Source organism: Triturus cristatus, chromosome 9 (assembly GCF_964204655.1).
Source record: "Triturus cristatus chromosome 9, aTriCri1.1, whole genome shotgun sequence".
NCBI classification, from domain to species: domain Eukaryota; kingdom Metazoa; phylum Chordata; class Amphibia; order Caudata; family Salamandridae; genus Triturus; species Triturus cristatus.
Window position 1 is genome coordinate 85,018,613 of NC_140592.1, and position 17,373 is coordinate 85,035,985.

General features: G+C 42.7%; 1 protein-coding gene across 1 annotated transcript in view; it reads right to left on the bottom strand.

Annotated features, from left to right (window-relative positions):
• The window catches only part of TATDN2 (TatD DNase domain containing 2), a 536,295-nt gene extending 527,399 nt beyond the window's left edge, over positions 1-8,896 (bottom strand). Inside the window, exon 1 of the mRNA XM_085624475.1 lies at positions 8,762-8,896. The gene's annotated coding sequence lies outside the window, so the exon portion shown is untranslated. The remainder of the gene's footprint in view (positions 1-8,761) is intronic.
• Between the last annotated feature and the right edge of the window lie 8,477 nt (positions 8,897-17,373).

Consider the following 17,373-nt stretch of genomic DNA (forward strand, 5'->3'; position numbering starts at 1 on the left):
ATAGACACATGACATTGACACTGGTACCATCCGCCTCTGTCCATTACTAAATGCATACCCTTATAAGTCTAGCTCTATTTCCCATAGACAAATGTTTACTACAGTGCATCCATGACATACAAATAGCCCCATTCTAGCCTGCTACATGCTTCTTTTGTAATTGGCTATATTAGCATGGTAGGGGTGGTTATAGCAACAAGGCTGCTTGATCAGAGTAGGTCTGTCTACAGTCCCCAGGCTCCATAAGAGACTGTCACACTCCTGCTTTGACATTGCATATATTAGCATGATAGGGACGGTCAGAATAACGAGACTTTCTGACTACAGTTCCCATGCTGGCCTAGCGGTTTCACGCATGCGCGATTAAGAGGCTCTTAATAGGCGTCGGACTCGCTGCACAACCACTCCCGCCAGAGTCTCTGTAGAATACGGATCTGCGCCACATGTAAGGAGAAGCTATATGGAGGTTAATTTGCCATTTTCTTAAGGCTGCGTTCTAGGCTGTCTTTAACTGACTCAATCTGGCTGTTATTATGATCGGCTGGCATGAAATTATAGACACCCGTCTGGCGCACATCGGGCGCGAGGGCTACCTGAATAGGGAGGGATTTCTGTTCTATAGATATATTTACTCACTGCACCCGATGTCCTTTTGGTTCACTTGATGGTTGGGACGGTTAGAACAATAAATTAGTTTGACTACAGTCTCAAGGTAGCTTGAGAATGCCCACGCATGCGCATAATTTGACGTTTAAAACAGGCCCAACTCGCGGCTCACTTACTCCTGCAAGAGTCTCCGAAGGACACAAATTACCACATGTAAGGTGAGGCCACAATATAGTTTGTTTAAGGTTTATAAGGCCTACGATCCTGGTTGATCCGATGCAAATGGTCTTCTCTCATTGTTTACCGCCACTTGGCTGCTTTTCAACACTCGACAGCCATATCTCGGTTTTGAGAGCTTTTGTAACATGGTGTGGCCCTTCCCTCACATTTATTCCTACAGCTACATCTATTCACCTAATATTTTGTCCCACAAGGCACATATTTGCTTCTGTCCTAATACTACTAGTGGTTTGATTGACCGACAAATACTATTATTTCATATGAGACACACTTAAAACACAGCTGGAGTTATAGGAGGATATAATAGGTGCCTCGCCAGAGTAACGCGCAGAGCGTTCTCTTGCCTGTTTCTTTAGTTCTGTATATAATTTGATTCACTGATTCATTGAAGACAAGGTTTATACACTCGTCCAGCATAGTATTGTGCTTTTAGCTTAAAGAAATGTGTATGTTTATGCTGGGTTTTCCTTGACCTTCCCTTGTGTTGTTATACCTCAATAGAGAGCTCTACGTGTGAAGAGACTCTGTAGATGAAAAAGTCGGACCGTATACACTGTCCTTGGGGCCATCTGACCCACTCATCAACTCGTTGCCACTGTACACTGTTGGTCAAGACATAGGCCTGAGTATATTTTTTGATATTTTTGTTATTATAATTTGCACATGTTTATATAGCAGAATAAGTGTCACTATGGCTATGGTCCTGAAGAATGCCAGGAACATCTAAGTCGCATATGGCAGAAGCATGTTGACCGTATACAGGGTGAATATCCATAACCCTGTCTCACTATGCTTTTAACCTCTATCCATTACGACATAGGAATAAAGTTGTTTTGTCCTTATTGAGATAGTTTTAAATCACTTTTTCTGTTGCACTCTGCCCCTCACCTCTACCCTAGAGGGATCTACACATATACGTGCTACTAAAAACACTCCTGCTCCTTTCCTGCGGGGAAGTTGTAGCCCACACTGGGTACCTTGCTTTCCCAGTGTGTGGAGGGACCCAATGATGATGCATGTCACCCTCGTGTGAGTGAGGGTTCTCGTCCAAACACTTGTAGTGCCCCCACCTTCTGTTCCCATTTATTTTGTTCTTCTTCCGCCTTGCTACTCTACGCTCTGTGTGAGCATAATAATTCTTGGAAGTAGTATAGGATTTAACATTATGTTTCAGTAGCGTACACTTCCCTTTGACCCCTTGTGTGAGATACACACGGCTATATTTTGTTAGCAGGGCTCCTCTCATCTTATAGGTCCCCACATCTTTTCCAGGAATACTGAAACTTCTTGTGTATTTTGGTGTGTTTGGCATGCACTGGCACCTGAAATCAATGGTAGCACTTCTCTGCTTTCAGTTTGCCTTGCCATGTTGCCTCTGGTCTTTCGGCCCGCTTCGGTTGCTTCTGCTGTGGATCAGCGACAGGTTGGGCTGAGCACTTGTCCTTTGAGAAAGTTCAGAGGATTGCACTTTTGAATAGTCTTTCATGGGATCATTCCTTCATGATCAGTTCCCTCTATGGCAAATCTAGTACTGCTAAAGGACGTTTATTCACACGACTATTTTTTGCCAGTGAAAGGTTTGTTTCTTAACCTGCTGGATTCCTTCTCAGAGCCTCCTTGTCTCCTGAATGGATGGGATGGCAACTTTTTTTTGCTACTTCTAGGTCTACAGGCTGGCTCAGTCATTCAGCATTGCTTTCCTGAGTATACTGGTGAATCTGACTGTCCTGAGGAGTCTACTATTGGAGAAAAGACTCTTCTTGCATACTACGCCTTGGCTGGTTTTAGTGTCAGCTTGCTCTGTGCTACTTAGGTGATCGCTTTAGTAGTCTGTTAAATTTGGTTTGCCACATTTGTATTTTGTTCTCTGTGACAGTTCTTGGTACTATCTAAAACTTTCCCATCTTATTCTACATTAGGGGTATCGGTGTGTTTGCACACCATATTTTGGCTGGACAGTGTACAAGTGGGAGAAGGGGTACTGACTGTTTCCACCTCCAGACTGCTGACCTCCATTTCTTGTGTCTTTTTTGCACATTGGTTGCCTTCCAGTTCTGTGGTCCTCATGCCTAGCCTAAAGTGTTGTGATCTCTCTGGTTTCTCCTCTTTCAACCTTTATCTGGACTCTATAATGCAATCTAATGTCACTGGTTTCTGGACAGGCTCTGTATTTGGTTACTGCCCATGACTTGTTTTCTTGTTGTACCTGATCTTTACACGCTGCAATCCCTGGTTCTGTGGTTTTTCTGGATAGCTTCCGGGCTCAGTCTGTTTTTCTTCTCCATTCATGTTCCTCGGTCTACTAGTCACAAGGCTTTTTGGGTGCATTTCGCAAGTCTACTTCATAGCATGGTAACAACTTCTCTTCTCCTCTCCTCTGGCTCTGGGTTCCTTGGATTCTTCCTCTGTATGACTCATTTCATAAGTTTTAAAGCTAAGGATAGTTATTTGCATAGCTGCCAGTAGTAAAAAATAAATTGTTTTGAGGTGTTGCCGCATTGCACGTCCATGCATACGAATAATGATATATTTACTATATATACATACTTACATTTAAGGACTGGGCTAGTGGTGGGAGGTTGAAAGTCGAGTTAGGCCTCGCTTGAGTGAGGCGAGTTATTTATTCATTTGAATTACGTAAGGAAGAGCGTGCCCCTGATGTGATTTGGGAGACATTTATTTCCATGTAAGAGTTCCGAGTAGTCATAAGAGTTAGAACTTTGAGGGAGCACATTGGCGGGCAAGACAGGGCTTCTTGCGGTGAGAGGATGATGGTTAGCTGAACTCATGGAACGAATGGGGGTGTTCAAAGCTACTACCCGTTGGGCGAGGCAGAAGGGAATGACTTTGAATGCCTTCGTAGACTAGGCTTGAAAGACTCTTGTAATTCACTCTATGTGTGGTTGATGGCTCACTACTTTGTGTGGGTTTTCTGGGGCATGGGGAGTCAGACCTTGTGTGATGTATGCCATGCCAGAGTGGTCACCACTGTAAACAAATACTTTATTATTTCATAGAGTAGTTCTGTGAATTGTCAGAACGTGTTTAGAAACAACCTTTGTTAAGCTTTAAATTGTTAGTTTGTGGTCAGGTGGCTGACTGTGGTGAAAATTGTACTTGAACAATTATAAATGGTTATACTTGAACAGTTATGAAGTGGTTGAAACTGGATCCATTTGCATCCTATCAGTTGTTTATTGTGTATTATTGTACATATGATAAATACAAAAGGCCTCATTTATGAAAAGTGACGCATCGCTGCGTGAAAATAGCGATGCATCACTATTCACTGCGCCCTCCCTGCGACACCAATGATGCGTCATATTTACAGTATGACGCATCATGTCGCAAGGATCTGTAGGCGCAAAAGTAACGCATTGCTGGAGTGTGTCACAAAAGTGACGCAACTCCAGCAATGGGTCCTTTCATATGGGCAAGTCCTATGTTGATAGTTCCTGCGTCAGTCTTATGCCTGCCATGAGGCAGGCATACGATATTGACGCATTAGCGTCCAAGAAAATGCGCAGTGAAATCTTATAAATTTCACTGCGTCACTTCTATGGCCCTTTCTTGCGTCATAACGCCCCCTTGCATACATTATACCTGGCGCAGGTATAATGTGGCACAGGGGTTTACAAAGTGACACATCTACCTACATGCGTCACTTTGTAAATATGACACAACAAGGCACATTTTTTACGCCACTGGTGCGTCACAAAAAGTGATGCACCGGCGGCGCAAAAGTGACATAAGGGCTCATAAATAAGCCCCAAAATGTATAAAATAAAGAATGTATATAATTAAAAAGGGAATTTGTACTGGTTAAACACAAATACTAGTTTAAATCAATATAGACTAATAGATCCCAATTCTAAGATATCGCTGCAGTGAACTTAGATGTTCTCCATTTTGTTTCCAGCCTATTCCAAAAACCAGCTGGAGAACGTTCATTCCTCTTGGGTTTTTGTTTTTGTCACCTTTTAAACCTTTTTCTTGTAACCGGGTCCAGTGAAACTATTTGTAATTATTAGAAGTGCAGGGAAGCAGTTCAGCTCAATAACCGCTGATCACGTGTCTATGATTGTTTTTTCAGGGCAGATTTTGTACATTGCTTCATGAGTAGGTTTATAAGGGTCGGTGCAGTGGGACAGAGATCATAATAATTTGTATGGGAACACCTTGTGTTCTCTGTACATTGTAAGTTCTTGCTTTGTTGTTTTTACTTGTATACTGTGATTTTCTTTGTATGTGCTTTTTTAACTGCGAATTTACTAAACAGCGCTCAGTATACAAGTTTGTCAAAGTTTGCTCTTCACAAACAAACAAGCATTTTCATTGGAAAAGCTATTGGCATGCCAATAGGTTAAAATTTTGCACATGTGAGACCTATTGCGTTGCAAATGCTTATTTTTAAAAGTGCCAAGGTTTGGGCACAGTCTGCCAGGAATTCTACACTGGAGTGCTCTTCCTTTCCTTGTGGCGGTGTCAGTCTGGGTGAGCCCCAAAATAAAGGGCAGATAAGGTCAAGGGTGGGGCTGCCTATACATCCTGATGTGGCCATTGTATTGGTCACACTGGGGGCAGGCAGGGGGCCTAGCCACGAAATGAGCTGCAGGGGCATCAAAGGATGTCGTTTTCGCCGCTGATTGATTGTTCCTACAGTGAAACACTTCTCCTACAGTGTTGGGCAGGCTCCTGGACTCAGAAACAAAGGGGAAGGTGGAGGAGGAGGAGGTCGTGGCGACTTGAGAGGCCTTCCTCAATGTGCATCACACAGGGCTGGACGATCACGCAATACTTTTTAGGTCTCGCCTGAGACAGCGCTTTAGCGCTGCTCTGGCGAGACTTATAGTAAGCGAGTTTTGGAAGTGCAAACGAGTGCTTTCAGGCCTCCAAATACAGTGCATGTGCCCCGGGCGCGCGCACCATTTGGCAGCCTGAAAGCACTCGTTTTCTTTTACTTTCGCGGCCCCTTTGATGTCCCGCACCACTGTGCCCGCCCCCACTCCCCCTCCCACTCCCTCCTCGTCAACTTCAGTGCGCGCTTGTTGTTTGTTGTTCGCTGTGATTTATTGTGCGCATAAACATCGGCCGTTTCGCCCTGGACGTATCATGTTTTTAAACCGCACCTTGCCTCCATGCTACATTGAAGCCAGCTTGTAGGCAGGCTAACTACAGTGTGCTGCGAGGTTGCGAAGTTGCCTTCTCCGTACGAAAAAGATGAGGGTGCTGTGTATTTCAAAGTTACTCTCCCATACAAAAAGATACATGCATGAAATAGTGGTGCTTTTGTATATTACACTCTTAACAATAACACGGTTTAGGAGCGGTCTTTATTGCAGGGAAGGGAAAAGCAAAGGTAAAACATAAATGTGGGTGTTAGGAATCTACTTAAAGCTCAGTTTTACACTGAACAAGAAATAAACTACATGCATTTACGCATGTTTATACCAAACGCTTAGCCTACAGCTGTTTGACAAATAAATACATTAATAAAACATACATATGTACATATCCAGGCTAAGGCAATCCCTGCAGCTAAAATGTTTAGGCTTAAACCACTAAAATGGGACAGAATACTAAAAGCACTTCTGAAAACTTTAACTCATTTAAATGCCTGGGTCCAATAAAAAAAGACGAGCTAAAATCCCTGAAAAACAACGTTATTTTACTTCCAAAAGTACCCGCTCATAACCAAGCTTCCAAATTGCTGATGACAATACAACCACAATTCTATTTGTATTTTTAGGCAAGCAAGAATACATTTGGCTATCTAGAAACGTTAGGTGCCCTTCGCCAGCTATTTACAAACTCCAGAATGGCAAAAACCATTTCCTTTTTTATGTCGCTCTACCCCCATGCAGAGGGAGAAAAAAAGGGAGTCGCAGTCCCTGCTGACTCGTCTGCATCTAATTTTTGTGTTAATAATTTTTTTTAACGGGATCTAGAACCGACCCACCCTCCTCCCTGTAACCTCTCCCAACCACAATCACCCAGTGTTCAGGCCTTTAGAATCCCCAGCCTTTCCTAGTCCGGCATGCCTGGCCCAGTGGCTCCCCTCCCTGCCTCGCTCCCTCCCTCGCTCCCTCCCTCCCGTTAAACACACAACAGAGAACGAGGGGGAAAAAAGGAAGCAACGGCAGAAAACAGCACCCTCAAAAAATCCCAGAACGTAAAAACGAAATCAAAACAAAAAGCAGCACAGGTTGTCCTTGCAGTCTCCCCAAGTACATTGCTCCTCCTTGGGCTTTTTTTTCTCCTTTTTTGTGTAGTGCAGATTGGGAAGATAAAAAAAAAATCACAGGGCTTTTTTTTTTTGGTTTGCGTCTGTCTCTCGCTCTCTCTCAATCCCCTCCTCCTGGCAGCAGTTTCCCCTCCCCCTGGGTGAACACGACATCGAGAGGGATTGACCACGGCCTGGCATAAACACAAACCACACACTGCTAGAGGAGGAAAAGAGGCGGACCCTGCCGTCTGTGTCAGCTAGAGCGGCATCCAGGGCTCTCTCGCCCCCTCCTCCTTCTTCCATCCCCTCCTCCTGCTTTTTTTCTCCCTTCCAATCTCTGTCCTCCTCCCTCCCCTTCATAAGAGGGGAAGGAAAGAGTTTTAATTGAAACAAGCATTTGCAATGCAATAGGTCTCGCATTTATACGAGTTTGAGCTATTGGCATTGTAAATGACAGTGCCTTTTATTTATGTTTAAAAAAAAAAACTTAAATAAAAAGCATTGTCATTTACAATGCCAATAGCTCAAACTCGTATAAATGCGAGACCTATTGCATTGCAAATGCTTGTTACATTTGGACCATTCCTGCGGTCCTGGGACGCATTTTTAAAATAAAGAAGTAGGGGAACGGACTGGGTTAAATTTAAAAAGTAGGGGCACGCCATGCCCTTCCGATCCCGCCCACTTCTACCACTGCCTGCACGCAGACATCCTCGCACGATGGTGCCTGCATTGGCACTAGGCTGCTAAGTCTAGTGCCAGCGCACGGGGAAATGCAGGGCTGTACTATATTCTTGTAAATATGGTGCAACCCTGCGTTTTGAAGTAGCAGAGTGAGCGTTGAGCCAAGAAGTCTAACGCCTCAGTCCACCACTTCCCTTATGCATATGCTGCATAGTTCTTCCTTCAGATCCTCTCTGGGAGATTACAACTCTTCTTATTAGTAAGAACTGGGATCGAAGTCTTCTCTCTATGTTTTTGTATGGACAAGCTTCCCTATGGGGTTCCTCTTTTGGCTCTTAACTATGCAAGACCTTCCACCCTCTTTATATATGTATTCTATCTATGCTGGTGATTCCCATCCACTAGAACATGTTCTTTGATGTACTAATTTAAGTCGCCACTTGCAAACCCCATCGAGGAGGGTGGCCATTAGAATGTGATGGTCTATGACCTTGAATTTCGCATCTGATAGGATGACTCTAGTGTTCTCTTTCGGGTATGCATATCTTGCTCCGTGCACAAACTGCCCCTTCCATAAATTATCTCGCGAGCTACTTTACAAAATACATGACCGTGGGATTCTTCCCCAATTCTTTAAGGTCTTTTGTGGGTGAAAATGGGTGTGCTATGCCGTATCACCAATCTACACCCACAGATTAAACTACCGACCACTTGCTACAGGAGCACAGAAATATTATTCAAAAAACACTTATATTCCTTGCTGTTATTCGATGGAACAATCTACCCCACACAGTTCCCTAGTCTCAGCCTATGCATATGCAGCCACAGTATACCACTAAAACCAGAATTCTACCCCACCCATTACCTACCCCATGGCAACTGATTCACCAATATCTTTCAGAACTCGCATGACACCACTTCATATTAAGCAGCAACTAACTTCCCTTTACTGCCTCCTTGTTATCAGAACCTATTCTTACGGTGATCACGTGTCTTACTACTTACTCAGACCGTCGGTAAACTCAGCCTAATGTCGACACGTTGTCCTTGCTGATCTTTTAACGGATATCATCTGCCCGTAATTTTGGTTATTCCGGGGCGTGGCAAAATATCCCACTGCGCAGCCTACCCCGATACTCGTCTGCTGACTTGTAAAATGACCCCGGATTGGAGCATTTGCGGCAGCTAGCCAATTCTAGCTCGCAGCACAGAAGTTCGAAGTGCTTATTGGCTGTGGAGTCAGCGCGTGCCCGCCTTCGCTTGTAGGCGGGGGCCTACCCGTGGAAGGATGCCGAGCTCTGCTTCTACCTGAGGTAAGTTAGTCAACGTGCTAGAATGGTAGCAACTTGGGTTCTCTGATTTTAGAGGTGGGTGCACGACAGCAGCATGGAGGATGGCTGACGCCGGTTAGTAGAAAGACGAGGCGGCTGTTGCCCACGTTCTTGAGGGCTCGGGCCGAGGTTGTGACCTCCAAATGCTCGGCAGGATAGCAGTCGGCTGTTCTCTAAGGCAGTGTGGTGTGGGTTTTAGTAGTTCCTACCTGGACGCTACTCAGGTTAGTAGAGTCACCTTTTGCTGTTAAGTTCGCTGTCCCTAGTAGCACACAGTGCGGGTCAGACTTTCGTAGTATGTCTGACTTGGTAATTGCCATTTCACATGGCAGCGACGTACATTATATTCTGAACTGCACCCGGGCACATGTAGCAATCTACATGGCTGCTATACCCCTAATGGTCTTCAATGTTGCAGGTGTTCAAAAGAAGCAGTGCTGTAGCGCTAAATTGCGCGTTTTGTTCACCCCCTGTTGTAAAGTACGTAAGCCGGATAGATATTCAAGGGATTTATTGGTAACACATTTGAAGTACAGGAACAAGCGAGTGCCAGGGACACGGCTCCACTCTCCAGCCCGACGCTCTCCACTCTCTCTCCGCCCCTCTCGAACCCTCGCTCCACAAACTTCCAACCATGACATATCTGTAATCCATAACTGGTCAACCACACAAACTTATAAGGAATCACAGTACTTACATATACACTACACATCCCCCTTCCTTAACAACCCAAAGAAGGAACCAGGATACAAAATACAACAAATAAAAGCGACAAACAAAAAAACAAGAAACCTACACTTAATTCTACCAACCCTCATGTCACATAATCCTTTAGCCACACTGAAGGAACCCTATTCCTTTTTGAACAATTTACACTCTGCGTATCAGAAACAGAAGTCTTGAACTGCTTCAGAACTAACAGAAGAATCTTTGACAACTTCAGGAACGACGGGAGACCCTTCCCCTCCTGTTGTAACAGAAGCAAAACTGTGTTGAACCTCCTCTCCATTAGAAAGTGCAGCATTGAGATTTCCCTCTATAGGGTTGGATTCTTCCCCCAAATAACCATTCGAAAATAACTTGGATTGTACACCACTGTTTTGAAAAAAATCCTTCACCCAATCATCTTTTGAAGAGGCAATAACTTGTTGATCACCTTGTACATGCATGTTAATTAAATCTAATGCCACATTCTTAAGGTTCCACACACTCCCATCAGTTAATCTCACAGAATTACAAAGAACCTCAACCACTTGTTTCGGTGCCTCAAATCTACTCTCCCCTTTTTGATACTTTGATAGGTCTTCTTACTCTGACCCAGTCTCCCACCTTTATAGAAGTAGATTTCATTCCATGACGAATATAATAAAATATTTTACTCTTAGTATGATTGGAATCTAACTCATTTTTAACTTGTACTGGGGACCAATGTTGTACCTCCCCTTGAAAAGACCGAAAACAATTAAACTTACATCTCGGAATTCTACCCCTCATCATAAGAAAAGGCGACAATCTTGTAGATGTATGAGCAGTGATCCTATAAGCCCAAACAGCCTTCTGTACCTGTAACCTCCAATCCAATTGTTTATTCATGGCCGCTTGAATTATCCCTTTTATCACTCTATTAAATCGCTCCACGGTGCCATTCCCACTAGGATTATACAACGAGGTGGTTTTGTGTTTTATACCACACCTTACAAAATAATCTTTCGCCAATTTTGATGTAAACTGCACACCATTGTCACTAAGTACACAATTTGGGAGTCCTTCTGTAATAAAAATGTAATCTAAAAACTCTAAAACCACACAGGTGTCCACCTTTTCCACAATCTTAACAATTGGCCACTTAGAAAAAAGATCAATTAAGACTAATCCATATTCTTTTGAATCACCCACAGGTCCAAAAATGTAAATTGCTACTGTCTCCCAGGGAAGATTGGGGATTAAGCCTTCAGACATAGGAGGTCTTAGTGTCTTGAAGGATTTATCAGCTGAGGAACATACTGGACAGGATCTGACAAACCTCTCAATTTCGTTATCAATCCCAGGCCACCAAAAATCCTTTTTAACCACTAATTTAGTTCTGATAATTCCAGAATGCCCTTCGTGACACAATTGTAAAATTCTCTTCCGCAATGATTTAGGTGGAATAATACGGTCACCTCTCATCAATACATCCTTATCACTTGATAATTCCATACGCACCTCCCAGAAAGGTCTCAAATCCGCTTTAATTCTGTCTTTCCTAGGCCATCCTTTACACATAAAATCATCCACAGAAGTTAAGTCACTGTCTTTGTGACACTCATCTAACCATTCTTCTTTAGCAATAGCTGGAGCACCTGAGTCATGAACAAGAGCTATGCTGTAACTACCCCAAGGATTATCAACACATTCCTCCAAAGGAACCGGTAGTCTGGACAAACAATCCGCCACCACATTATCTCTGCCAGGTACATAACAAATCTTGTAGATGAACTCTTTCATGCGCATTGAAATTCTTGCTAATCTGGCTGAAGCTCCCACACTACCCTCCGTGGTTAAAATACGCACTAAAGGTCGATGGTCCGTGCGAATGGTTACCGGTTTTCCCCATAGGAATGCACGAAAATGTTCTAGACCCCATGCACAGGCTAAAGCCTCTCTTTCTATAATTGGGTATTTGCTTTCTGCAGGAGATAAGGCTCTAGAAGCAAACAAGATGATCCTTTCTTTGCCCCCATCACTCTCTTTGTGAGAGAACAGCCCCAAGCCCTTTATCACTTGCATCCGTAGTTAGTAAACAATCCAAACTTGGGTCAAAGTTGCTTAACGCACTAACCTATTGTAAATCACCTTTGATTAGTAAAAACTCCTTTTCGCAATCCAGTGACCACTCAAATTTCACATGTTTCTTTAAAAGAGAACAAATTTTAAAAACTTTAGCTGCAAAGTTAGGTATATATTTGGCACAATACTCTGCCATACCCAAAAATGATTTAACTTCTTCTTTAGACTTAGGAGCAGATGTCATCACAATAGTGTTAATCAGTGAAGGTTTTGGTTTTACACCCTCCTCGCTTATAACATGCCCTAAATACGAAACACTTCTTTCAGCAAACTTGCACTTCGATAACTCAACAGATAACCCCGCTTCCTGTAATGTATGTAAAACCTTGTGCAAAATGATATCATGTTCATCCCTATTCCTAGTGGCAATGAGAATATCATCCTGAAAAAAGGAAACTCCTTCTAAATTACCCAAGAGCTTATGCATTAACCGTTGAAAAACGGCGGCTGCTGATGCAAGCCCAAAAGGCATGCGCCTAAACTGATAACAACCAAAAGGAGTGATAAAAGCAGTCAACTTCGTCGATTGCGGTTCCAGTACGACCTGATGGTAAGCTTTTGAAAGATCTATCGTTGAGAACCATGTCGCCTCTTTCAATGAGGATACCCTCTCATTAATTCTAGGAAGTGGAAACTTCTCAACCACAATATTATTATTTAAATGGCGCAAGTCAATGCAGAGACGGATTTTTCCATTCGATTTCCTTGCGACCACGACTGGAAAAATCCACTCCGAAGTGTCAATTTCCTCGATGACTCCCTTGGATAATAACTCCTGGAGTTTCTTATTAACCTCATCTCTTACTAACATAGGGATTGGTCTTACTCTATGTACCTTAGGTTCTGCACTGTCTTTAAGCACAATACGGTGCTCGAATCCTTTGAGCGCCCCCAACTGCTCACTGAAGACCGTAGGATACTTCTTACAAAGGACATTGCCCATTTTACTCGTTTCATCCATTATCAACACCTTTTCTTGGATATTAAGGTCTAAAATGATGTGTAAGCTTTTTTGATCATGCCAGCCTTAAACTGACGGTCCAAGCTTAGCAACATAAAGTTTGCCCCTAGCTAACCTTCCTTTAAAAAGAAACGTAAGCCATCTGTAACCCAGCATGTCTATTTTTTCCCCTGTGAAACTTACCGGGTTAACATCAGAAACATTGAGATGATTCCCAATCTTATCAACAAAATTCTTTTTCCATACGTCTTCACATACGATAGTATATGGTGATCCAGAGACAGCATACACTTTCGTAACTACGCCACCTAAGGACACTTCACATATTGGTTTGTTCTTTAAAAAACTCTCATCAATGTTCAAAACAAAATTCTCTTGTAAATTATTAACACCAATGTCCTCTCCTTCTACAACACCCTCTGTCATGTTCATCCTCACACACATACTTAACATTACTACGCCTACGACATATTTTGCTAAAATGTCCCAATAAACCACATATTCCACATTTCTTCTTCAAAGCAGGGCAATTCTTGCTAAAAGCTAAATGTTCACTGCTGTCACAACGATAACATTTCCTTGTCTCCAATTTCTTATTGCTCGTGAAAAAATTCTTTGACTGATTAGGCCATCGTCCTGTAGCTCGCTGACTTTGGTTCTTAGGAAGGATTTGTAACTTAAGAACTCCAGAGGTGTCTTTCATTGGGTCTTTATCGGATTCCTTGAAAACTGTGGCACATCTGCCAGACATTTCTGACTTTCTCATAATGGCTAAAACGTCTTCCAAAGGTGCATCTCCATTCACCCACAATCGATCTTGAATAGGTGAGTTGTTGTTGTGTACAATTAATTGGTCTCTAATTAAATCGTCATGGAGATCACCGAATTTGGAATCAATGGCTAATTTTTTTAAGTCATCAAGCCATTCATCTACTAATTCCTCTTTATTTTGTTTCCTCTGGAAGAATTTATGCCTCGTTACGCCAATGCACACTTTTGGCGCAAAATATTTGTCCATATCTCTAAGTGCACACTCAAAAACATCCAATCCAGCCACAGTTGCTTTTCTCATGCGAGAATACGTTTTTATTCCCATGGGTCCTAATGAATGAAGTAGAATTATTTTCTTTAGTTCAGGCTTCATTTTACCTGCCTAATCAATTGCACCCACGTAGTTTATAAAATATTCCTTCCACTCAAGCCATTTCATATCAGGTTGTGGGCCATTAACCCAAAATGGATGAGGAGAGCTGATGCTAAAACTTTGTTGTGCCATTATATTTTCAGTTGAGCTCTCACTTGCCGTTGAACATTCACCTCGATCTCCTTTATCCATACAAGTCCTTTATTTATTTATTTCTATCTATATTATATATTTTTTTCTTGCCCAGAATGTTGCATTAAAGTTCTGCTCCCCCTTCACTATGCAGGATTAATGTAAGAAAGTGAAAGAAAAGGCACAAAACAAAATAAATATGTCCCAAAAACACGTGCCCCGACAGTCTCTTCTGTTTGTGTCCATTAATACATTTCTTCCTTGAGCACTCAAGTTTAAGCTTCTACTCGCAGCGCTAAAAATTCACCTTGCGCATGTTAACACATACCGTAGACTAGCATCGTCCCATTCAAAAATGGCCGCCACGCAAGGTCATGAAGCATGAACTAGCGTGCCAACGTCATACGTCGGTGTTGTCAGCGCACCTGTGCGTAGAAGATTGTTCAGAGCGCGTTCAGCTCTGGAACATTATCACCGCCTGAATGATGCCTCCAATGGCGGTTACAACCGTTGTTAAGTCAGAGTCAAATAAGCCTGATAGGTATTCAATGGATTTATTGGTAACACATTTGAAGTACAGGAACAAGTGAGTGCCAGGGACACGGCTCCACTCTCCAGCCCGACGCTCTCCACTCTCTCTCCGCCCCTCTCGAACCCTCGCTCCACAAACTTCCAACCATGACATATCTGTATTCCATAACTTGTCACACACACAAACTTATAAGGAATCACAGTACTTACATATACACTACCCCCCCCCCCCCCCCCCCCCCCACCTCTTTTTGCAATTTCTTTAATGCTAGGGCGTATTTGTGTTCGTGAAAGGGAATAATTATAGAACTCTGTTCCGCTCAGGGGCGTAGGAGACACTAAAATTCTGGGGGGGACAGGGACAACCTTGTGGACTTTCCAGTGACCCTATACAAATCACCGCCCGTTAAACAAATACAATCGCATACTTTCAAAGTGAAATATTGAGAAAAGCAGGCATGTAGTCCCAGTTTGCATGTATGCTTTATTATTTACATTCATATATTAATGAGACCAAATGTGTAAAAATATATATATATATATATATATATATATATATATATATATATATATATATATATATAAATCTTGCATCTTCATGCACAAAGCCAACAAAGGCCGCTGACTTGGGGTGGGGGCGTCGTGTTTGCAATGCATTATGGTTTGAAAAGTACGTGCTGCTGCATTCCTGGTCTCCAGCAATTGTCAGGCAACAATAAAAATGTGAAGATAACTTCGGTGATTAATGTTCTTTATTGAGAGAGATCGAAGGTTTGTCTAGTGAAAGTTTTAACTCATGGTAAGGTAACCACTGCTGCAAAGAAGGTGTACCACGCAGATCACAGAAAGCATATCATGTAAATAGGTCAGTGAGTTACTGCTTTTGTCTGAGATATTCTTTTGGTATTTGCAATTTATAAGTTAAAATCCTAACATTGAACAGTGAGCTATTAACTGTCATCAAAGAGCTTCTTAAAAACTTCAAGGTATAGATTAGAACGTTATGATTTTTCTCCAGTCTTTCCCTATCCTAATGTTGGAAAATGGGTTCATTAGGTTAGAAATCAATTCTGATTATTAAAGAGAATCCCCTGTTGCAGGGATTCTGCTTTTGCACAGAACTATGCGCAGGAGACCAGGACCTCAGAGAATTGTGGTGTACCAGAAAACTCCCCTCAGAACCCCTTATCCGACTAGCTTAGTATCCCATACGTTAACCTAGATCTAGCTAGGTGGTCCCAATGTATAGACAAACCAGAACAAGCGACTTAGATATTTCTCAGGAGTGGTGGGAATCCAAAATACCTGTTCGTATCTATTTGTTAGTTCACAACATAATAATACAGACACGGTAATGTTTAAAGAGTTTATTTTATAAACCTCGCGTCCTAAGATGCAGTACTTTGGCTAACTCTAGCAGACGAGTCAGCATTTCTAAAATGAATAACACATAACATTGTCGTGTGCAGCGCAGCAGAAACGACAAGCTTGCTTACAATGATCTCGTTTATGCTAACTTAGTGTTGTAAATAGGGCGTGGCTTAATCCATCTCACACCCCCCCCCTGATCGGAGCACTAACCAATAGGGATACACTTATCAAGAACGCTGAGTTCAAGTTATTCAGAACGGAACTAAGGGCATGAACTATAAGTCCATATAAGGGAAGTGTAAAGTCCGAGAACAAAAAAAATTTTCGTTTAAAAAATGGAAAATGATGTGTTAAAAAATAAGCAAAACTTTCGTAGAAAATTAACAACCCTGGAATGACAATGTCAATCCATGAAGGTATATGCACCGTAAGTTGCAACTGCTTCCAAGAGGAAATCATTGGAGCGTTCCGCAAAAGTATCTGCCATCCAATTTAGCAAGGGAAAGGAACACACATGTTCATCAAGTATCGGAGCATCCAGCACCATGATAGGACAACTGTCAGTCTCCTCAATATAACTCCTTTCAAGGAATTCAATAGCTGCCTCTCCGATATCCCAGTTTCCAAGGACTCCGTGTGCAGCACCCAAAGCCATAAACCCGACACCAGAACAATCAAATTCATGAGCCACGAAGGGACACATTAGTTCATCAAAATCCGGGTCAGGTGACGCCAAGTTTGACAGGCACAAGTCCAGAGCCCATTGGAAGGGACAATCTAGGCAATGGAAAACAGGTTGTATACACGTAAAAAAGGGAAACCGGAAAGACAATCCATACTTGACGCTTAATACCGCCAGTGGTAAGGTGCCGTAGAAATCAAGCATCCGGCTACGAAGATGGAGCAAGCGCAGAATTCTGTCTTGCAACTCCCGGTGTGCAGCCATACCGAAGTGAGCAAATCAACCAGAGGATCCCAGCCACCAAAGCGAGGAGCAAGGGGAACCCTCCGAAGACACTCGAAAAAATAGAATGTAAAAATGCGGGGATCACACCAAAAACTGTCTGGAAAGGTGTCACGAGGCCCGAGCCCACAATTTTAAAAAAATGAACAAGGCCAGTCGCAGACGAAGCATTAAAGATAGTTTGAATCAGTGTTCCAAAATGGAGGGGGAGGTCGGTATTTAAAAGAGCTTGTACCTCAGTGCGTGTGTTCGCCACATTAAGAAGAAATGTTTCACGGGACGAAGTCAACGCAACCTCTTTTTTAGACAAAAGAGCCCTTATTCTGCTCATCCTATTGAACTCTGCGTTCAAGG